General features: G+C 42.0%; 1 pseudogene; it reads left to right on the top strand.

Moving 5' to 3' along the window:
* Nucleotides 1-5,951: 5,951 nt before the first annotated feature.
* LOC147828572 (UDP-glucuronosyltransferase 1A7 pseudogene) lies at nt 5,952-8,780 on the top strand (annotated as a pseudogene).
* The last annotated feature ends 324 nt before the right edge of the window (nt 8,781-9,104 follow it).

Genomic DNA, 9,104 nt, shown 5'->3' on the forward strand with positions numbered 1-9,104 from the left:
TTTTCCAGTGGGCTTCAGTTTTCATCAGGGAGCCTGGGAGAGGCCCTGTCTATCTTGTTCACTTCTGCAGTTCAGGACAATGGCCTCTATGTCCCCCTGTGCCTCTGTAGTGTGGAACCAGGTAGCTGCACAGCCAAGAGGCCAGAGGTGGTGAGGAGGGGGCTGGCACTGTTGTCATAGGCACCTGTGCAGCTCCATGGGCAACTGGTGGGTGTGCCCGGGGGGTCCTTGCCATCTCTTGGTCACAAGTAGGTGTAGCCAGCTGGATAGAGCTGGGCTCAGTCAGTCCTGGTTGCTCTGTTCCCCACACGGCTCTACCCACACAACTCCACGGAGGCTGGTGGGCATGCCCCAAGTGTGTTTCTTATATGCAGCATGTTGTTGGATCTTGTTTCTTGAGCCATTCTGTCAGTTTATTTGTTTTGATTGGTGAATTGAGACCATTAACATTGATGGTTATAACTGCTACGTATTGACATCATTGTCACGACTTTTCTTTTTGTTGGGTTCTCCCCCTTTGCATTTAATTTCTTGTCTTGCCTGATGGATTCACTCTGCTGGGCTTCCTGGGGTTGTGATTCCTATTGTCTTTTCCTAGGATATTGTCTAAAAATTTTTGGAGTGCTGGTTGGGTATTCATGAAGTTCCTAAGGTGCTCTTTGTCATGAAAGTATCTTATTTCTCCATCAATTTTGAAAGATAGTTTTGCAGCGTTCATGAGTCTGGGTTGGAGGCTGATTTCCTTTAGGGCTTGAAATATGTCACTCCAAGCTCTTCTTTCCTTGAGGGTTTGTGTTGAGAAGTCTGCTGTGATTCTGATGGGCTTTCCTTTGCATGTGATTTGTTTCTTTTCTCTAGCTGCTTGTAGAATTTTGTTCTTCTGTTGGGTTTCTGGAATCTTAACTAGTATATGCCTATATGTAGATGTTTTTTGATCAAGGCTAGTTGGAGTCCTATATATCTCACTTATCTGTATGTCAAGTTATTTTCCCCTGCTTGGGAAGTTTTCTGCTATCACTTCTGTGAACAGTTTTTTTATGTCATCTGCACTCTCTCTTGTTTCTTCATTGACTCCGATCAGTCTTATGTTATTCTTCTTTGCATTGTCTAGCAGCTGCTGGATTGATTTCTCATGGTCCCTTACTATTTTAAGGAAATTTTTCTTTTCCTGGCCACTAATTGCAATCCTATCTTGTATATCTGAAATTCTGTCCTCACATTGGCTCATTCTGCTGTGTAAACTTTCGATGGAGTTTTTAATCTCCTGGAAATCTGTTTGCATCAGTCTTATGGATTCCATTTGTTTCCTGTGTTGGGATTCCATCATGTTCCTCATCTCCTCTATTTTAAAAAATCTGTGTCCTCTCTAGGTTTATTAATCACATCTAGCACTATGGGCACAATCTCTGCTGTTATCTGAGAAATTATTTCTGGTTTCATTTTTTCCAAATCCTCTTTTGTTGCCAGTTCAGGGAGTCCAGGTGGTTGAGTATTAGATTGTTCCATCTTGTTTCCCTTTGGGGTTGCTTTAGGTGACCTGAGAGTCTGGTTTTGAGACTTATTTAAGTGTGTTCTCATTTCAACGGGAGGGGTGGGGGAGGAATGTGTTGCCTGCATCCACATGGCTCACCTCCTCGGCACTGGGGGTGGTAGTATGGTGGTCCAGAAGGTTCACCTCCTCTGGCCTGGGGGCAGCTCTGCTCCTGGGTGCTGGGGGCCGTGGTACGGCCTGGTTTCTTTTTCATGGGACTAGTCTGTTCAACAACCACACACCTTTTGACCCCAACTTTATGGGTTGTTCATTTTAAGCCATATTTTAAATTTTTAAAATTTTCTGCTGTGTCTTTTGCCCCTTAATTCTTTCTGTTACTCTGGTTAAAAACAGTAAGCAAGGGCCAGGTATTTAGCTAAGTGGCTTGGGGCAGCCTCCCAAGCGGCTGGTGCTGAGTTCGATTCCTGCTCCCACAAAAACCAACCAACCAAACAACAACAACAAAAAACACTGAGCAATATCCAAGGTAAGGACCAGATATCCAATTATCTTGAAATTTTGTCTGCCAGTTTTATTAGTCCATCACCTTTGATCTCAGTCTTCTGCAAAGTCTCAAAACATGAACAAAATGTACACAAATTTTCTGTGAGAGTGTGAGACACATGGACTCTACTCCACCTGCGAAAGGAGTCCTTATACCCAACTGAATCTGTCTGAGCCTGGCCTTTATTGTCCTCATTTCTGTCAGCATTCTGGTCTCTGAGCTCCAACCAGAATCACTCATCAATATTTGATTACAGCATCCCAGGGCTTATATACTTCATATCCAAACCTTTCCCAATGCTTCCTGCAAACCAATTCCCAGACTATCTGCACCACACAGGTACCCTGACTGCAACAATTCTACTTCTGGTACTACTTTTCTTGTTGGTAGTCCTAATACCTGACACTCGCAACTGAAATGAGGATGCACTTAATTTGGCTCATGTTTTAAGATGATTCAGCCCATGGTCAGCTGGCTTCCAGGGAAAATCATCATGGTGGCAATGTGTGGTAAAGCAAAGTTGCTTCCCATAAGGTAGCTGCAACACAAATAAGGGAAGAGTAGCAGTCAGGTAAAAGATCATGGACCATAAGTAGTACCCAAAGTCACAACTCCAAGACCCACCCACACCAAAAGTTTACTCCACCAGTACCCTGGGAGATTCCAGAGCCAATTAAGTCAACTCTCCATCCTCACCATGACACTTTACAAGTTAGTTATCTCGTGCAGTTAATTTCAGAGACAGAAAGTGGACTAATACATAGATTTTCTGGTCCTACATTTCAGACTTTAATCCATTTTGAGTTCATTGTTCCAACAGGTGTGATCAAGGGTCCAATTGCATTTCTTTCCCCCTGTCAATATCTAGTTTTCTGAGTCAATTTATTGAAGAGGGTATTGTTTCCCCATTGTGTATTCTTGGAACGTTTGTTGACAAAACCAATTGACTAGATGATGGTTGTGTTTGTGGCCTCTCATTTCTTTTTATTAACTGGTGAATCTAGTTTGTGTCAGTATCACAGAGTTTAATCAGTGTATCTTCATAGAATAGATTAAGTCCATGTAGTATGACACTTCCAACATTGTTTATTTCTTTTTGCACACAACTAGCTATTTGGAGGTCTGTGCTATAGTGTTTTAGGACTGGGATTTTTTTTAGGAATGTTTTTTTTTTTCCCATTTCAGTGCTGAAAAGAATCTTCTTTTGTTTTTATGAGACGGGCTCACAGTATTTCTTCCAGGCTGGCCTGGTAGTCAGTATATACTGAGGCAGGTCTTGAACTTGCAACTGTGTTACTGCCTCAGCCACCTGAGTCCTGAGATTATAGGTGTGCAGCACCACTCCCAACTATCATTGATATTTTGATAGGTATGGCATTGAACTTCTACAGTGTTTGGAGCAATATGGAAAAAATATTAATTATTTTAAGGCATGAGCTTGGGACATCTTTCCATTTCTCATTTCTTCTTGACTTTCTTTTACTGATGTGCATAATTTTCACTGTATGGTCTTGGGTAAATTCATTTCTGAGTAATTTTTTTTATCTATTTAAAATGGAATTATCCTGTTGATTAGGTTGTTATGTAATTTGTTAGGTTGCTACTGATATTTTGATGTTGATATCGTTTCCTGTAACTTTAGTGTGTTTGCCTGTTAGTTCCCAGAATTTTCTTTCTTTCTTTTTTTTCTTTTGGGACAAGGTCTTGATATGAAGTTCATGCTGGCCTCAAACTTGAAGTGATCTTCCTGCCTCAGACTCTGAATTGCTCAGATTTCAGGCATGCACCTCTTCATCCTGCTCAGAGTTATTTTTTGGTTGAAGTTATAGGGTTTGGCATATAGAAGACATGTCATCAACTAAGTGATAGTTCTACTTGTAAGAATGTATGGTATTTGAATGACTTTCATTTCTCTTTCTTGCCTACTTACTGTAGCAAGGACTACCAATAGAATGTTGAACAGTTGTGGTGTGAAAGATTATCATTGTAACCTTGGTGTACTCTCAATATGGTTTGACCATCGAGTACCATTGTTTTATGAGCATTCATTACTGGTTCCTGGTTTCCATGTAAAGATCTCTTTTTAGCACTTCTTGGAGTGCAAATGGAATGGTGATGAGCTCCCTAAAGGTTTGTTTGTCTGGGGAAATTGTTATTTGCTCCTGATTCTTGTAACGTAGTTTTGCAGTATTGTTGGTTGGCTGTTTTTTATTTAGCAGTTTTGAGTACATCTTCCCACTGTCTCTTAGCATGCAAAGTTTCTCCTGAGCTGAAAGTCATCGTGAAGTTCCTAAGTATGTGATATATTTTTCTTCCTTTGTTTCTTTTTGCTCAGAATTTTTCTTTCCAATATATAATTGTTTGTATTGCTGGGGATCAGATCTAGGACCTCACGCATGCTAGTCAAGCACTCTACCAGTGAGCTACAAAGCTAGGCCTTGTGTTGAACTTTTGGCATTTTGTGTAGTTCTCTTGAGTTTGCATATCAATAGAGAGTTCTGTGCTTCCTTTATCAGGCTATAGGCACTTTTGCCCAAATTAGAGGAGTTTATAATGAATATTTCTTCAAAACTGCTTTCTGCTCACTCATCTTTTTCCTTCCTTGTGCAACTTCTGTGATGAAAAGATTTTTGTCTCTTGATGATGTCCCACAATTCCTGTAGACTTTCCTTGCTCTTCAATTGTTTCTTTCTTTTTTGTTCTCTTGACTCCCCTGACTGGGAATTTCAATACTTGTCTTCCAGCTCATTGATTTTTCTGCTTTAATGATTGTGCTATTGAAGCTAGCTCTCAGTGCATGTGCCACTTGACTTTTGGCATCCTGTATCTCTAGAAATTCTATCTGATAGGGCAGGGGATTTAGCTCAGTGGCACCGCACCTGCCTCACAAGTGCAAGGTCCTGAGTTCGATCCCCAGTACAAAAAAGAAAAAAATTCTATCTGAATTTCTTATGTTTGAGCAACATCCTGTTTCCAAGTGTGTTTTCCAAACTTTAATTTATTTTTATATCCATACACTTTTGTAGTTCACTGACCTACTTTGTTAGCATTATTCTGAATTATTTTTCAGTCATTTGATAGGTCTTCTTTTGGTTGGTAGTAATTATTGCAAATTTATTATTTAATTGTGGAGTTGTCATGAATCCCATATTCTTCACAATTTGTATGTCTTGACTTTGGTTGTGAGAAATTCCAAAAGAGCTTCATGTTTTGGCCTTACCTGGTTATTTTACAAATGAAGCCATATGCTTTTATTTACTATTTAGTCTATCCTGTACATTCTGGGAACATCTGATGTGAAAGAAATGGCAGCCATAGCAGATGAAGATAAGAGACAAGAAGAGGCTGACAGTTTGTGACATAGACTGCAATCTTACTGGGGACTCATGGATTGAATCAGTCAAGGGAAGCGGCGAGAAGGCTGGATCCCTGCAAGATTGCTCAGAGGGCGGGTCTGATGTACTGGACAAAGGTGAATGTAATCTTTACCTGAAAGTAGCAGGTTTGTATTGAGCTAACATCAAAGACATCAGGCACATTCCTGATACAAGTGATATCATGGTATGGCACGTAACAATACCAACCTAGTGGATTTGTTTTACTTCAGTTGGCTGCGAAATTACATAGAGAACATGGTTGAGGGTTACTCAGTGACATCATGGCTGCAGCGAGGTCCAGCTGGATCCCTGCACTGTGGTCCAGGAAGGGCAGGCTGGTCATCACCCCAGGCAGGCCGGGCCGCTTGTGAGCTGTTGTAGTGGCTGAGCCACCATCTGCACTGTACTGTCAGGCGTGGTAGGTTCCAGGGCTCCCCTGTCTGGCGGAACATCAATGCAACCACCCAGCAGGGGGAACTGCTGGCTGAGTATAGCAATGGCTTCTGGTGAGGCTCATTCCAAGCTGTGTAACCTGGCCAGGCAGCTCTGCTGTTTAGAATCTGCAGTTGGCAAAGCTGTAGAATAATTAGGCAGTCACTTTTTAGGAAAAGTGCGACCTGAGGCCGTACTGCTAGGAAATGCTCCATTCTGTAATGCTTGCTTTTCAATGTGGAGTCACAAGCTACCCTTTGCTGATTCTTTGTGCTTTGATTGGTGAGTTAAGTCCAGTAGTTCTAGCCCCATGCTTTTCTGAAATACACAAAGGTTGGATTGTGCCCACCGGGGTGCAGTTGTTAGTCACCCCACCCATTAATTTTTTACTGAGTGGAGTTTCTTGTGAAGCCAAGTTGTAGTTCCCTGGGCTGTCTCCTGTCCAGGTGGAATTATTTTGGTGGGCCTTGACTCTGGGTAGGGAACATAAGAGCCAAAGGAAAAGACCAGGCAGAAATTTCCAGCACATTTACACTGGGGCAACTAGCTCAGCTATGCAGTTGGTCTCTGAGGTTGGCAATTGTTCCCAAGGACCCACAGTTAAAGGCAAGCTGGTGGGGTCTTAGAGCTAACAATAAGATCTGCACACCGGTAGCTGTCTCTGTTACTTGTTACTGAGAAAATACATGTCACCCAAAGTTTATTTAGCTCAAAGTTTGTAAAGGTTTCAGTCCACAATCACCTGGTTCCCAGGCAGAGTGACATCGCAGAGGAGAAACAGTTCATGGTGGGCAGAAGGTGGCAAAGCAATAAGGGATGAACACAGATCTTTGTAGGCCTTATATCTTACCCAGTCACCTATGGCAGGAAGCACTCACACCCTGAATCCTAGTGCCCTTGATGCTAGCACTGCACCATGATTCAATCCCAGCATCACACACTCTAGATCCAGCCACCTCTGGAAAAGCCCCACCAATGAGAGCAGGAGGCTTTGGTGGAACTTCTAGAAACTAGGAAGAAAATGTAGCTATCATTGCTGCCTCCTTTCTTTGTTTCTAATAAACCCTGGGCAGTCTAGCAGTATAATTGTCACCCATGTTCCCTGTGAGGTGATGCAGGAGTGTGCATCTGAAAGCATCTCAGAAATGCTAGGACAGCTGAACGGAGGCCTCAGCTCTGTCTCCTTTGTGGACTAGTGGCTCATGGAAAGCCCTTCTATCACAAGTGGTGTAAATCTAGGGGAGGGAGATGCTTGGCATGCTTATCGTGGGAATCCAAATCTTCTAAGTTGAATTTCATTTAGTCCTGTGGACTGTGTGGGCAGCTGAGGCCTCTGTTCTGTTGGTCTAGTTTTAGCATTTAGAGCCTCAGAGGGTTCGTAAAGGAAATTATCATTCTCTTGAAAAAAAAAAAGAGAAAAAATACTTGTCCATGATAGAGTTGCTGCTTAATGCAGTTCCAAGGCCAGGGAAGAGGTCAGAACCAAACCTGCCAGTGTTTCTTTGGAAGCTGGGTTTCCAAATGTGTTGATTAAGCTTAATTGTGTCCATTGATTGGCTTGGGAGCTCCCTAGGGGATTAGTAAATCATACTTCTGGGTGTGTCTGGGTTGATCATAGAGGTATGGCTTTGGGTCTTCCATATAGTCCCTGCCCCTTTCCTCTCTACTCTCCCCATTTTTACCAGACCCACGAACTAAGCATCTTGGGACTAGTACAACATTCCACCTTCATGTTTCTACCCTGGAACCAGCCAAGGTTTGACTGAATCCCCTGAGCATGTGAGCTTCTGTAACTTGTCCTCTTTTAAATTGTGAGTGTTGGCCTAGCGATGAGAAAGATGACTCATATACCAGTTACTTTCTGAGTAGAGTCTTCTTTAGTATGAAGAGAAAGTCCAAATTTTACTGTCCTACTATCAGTAGCAAACAGAAACTATTCAAATATACTTTGCTTTTTAATCTTTTTGAGTTCTCCAAGTTGAAATCCTCTGGATGAGAGACTAGTAGGTTCGTCAACACATGTTATTTATTAACCACTATCCTAACAAATTTATCAGAAGTCAGTGCATTTCCCAATACATGGATTCCTGCTCCTTCTGGGCCTGTACTTCTTCAATTGATGAGATTTCATGGACATAGAGTCTGAGGCACTGGGAAGCTCTGGGCTGTAGTTACCCCATGGCTCCTGTACTTTTGCCTGCCCACCTACTTCTTTTTGTGTGTCTGCTGCTGGCATCTGGCTTTGGCCAGGCAGGCAGGCTGCTGGTGGTGCCCACGGATAGAAGCCACTGGTTCACCATGAGAACAGCGGCACAGAAACTTATCCAGAGGGGGCATGAGGTGGTTGTGGTCATACCGGATGAGAGCTGGCAACTGGGACAATCACAGGTTTTGAGAGTAAAGACTTGCTTAGCTTCATTCACTCTGGAGGAGTTGGACCAGGAATTCAAGATTTTTGCTGATGGTGTATGGGAAAGTAGGGAAGCAAATTTATTTCATTCCTAGATTATTAGCAAGAAAGGTTTTGACATGTGGTTTTCACACTGTAGAAGTTTGTTCAACAACAAGACCTTAGTGGAATACTTAAAAGGAAGTCACTTTGATGCAGTATTTCTGGATCCTTTTGACTTATGTGGCTTAACTGTTGCCAAATACTTTTCACTCCCCTCTGTGATCCTCACCAGAGAATCATACTGTCAGAGTCGGGAAGAGCCCCTTGCCCAAGGTACATTCTCTCTCCTCTGCCACATTACCAATAATCTAGGTTTCAAAATTTAAAAAAATTAGCCAGCTGAATTGTGATTTGTTATTTATTCATTATTATTCTGGGAATTGAGCCCAGGGCCTTCCCACTGAGCTATATCCCCCTTGATTATTATTTATTTTTAGACATTGTCTTGCTAATTTCCTTTGTTGCCTAGGGTGAGCTTAAATTCATATTCCTGTTACTTCTTCCTCCCAGAGTGCTGCCTAATAATCATCAATGTCTAAGCCTGGTTTTTGTCATTTTTTTCATTCTAAAATTTGGGTTTTCTTCCTGGTTTAATGAATTGCTTTAATCTAGTTCATTCAGTTTTTTTGTATGGAGGATTGAACTCAGGACCTTGCACTTGCCTTGTGCTGTCACTATGCTGCTGAGGTAAATCTTTGGCCCCAGTTCATTTAATTTTTGATCAGCAAATTTTGTAAAGTTGTGCCGTTGTTATATATTTGTGTACAATTGTTCTTATTGAATGGAATTACAGGCTGCATAGTTATT

This window comes from Heterocephalus glaber, unplaced genomic scaffold, assembly GCF_053883595.1.
Source record: "Heterocephalus glaber isolate CG9 unplaced genomic scaffold, H.glaber_assembly_v1.0 deba00001004, whole genome shotgun sequence".
NCBI classification, from domain to species: domain Eukaryota; kingdom Metazoa; phylum Chordata; class Mammalia; order Rodentia; family Bathyergidae; genus Heterocephalus; species Heterocephalus glaber.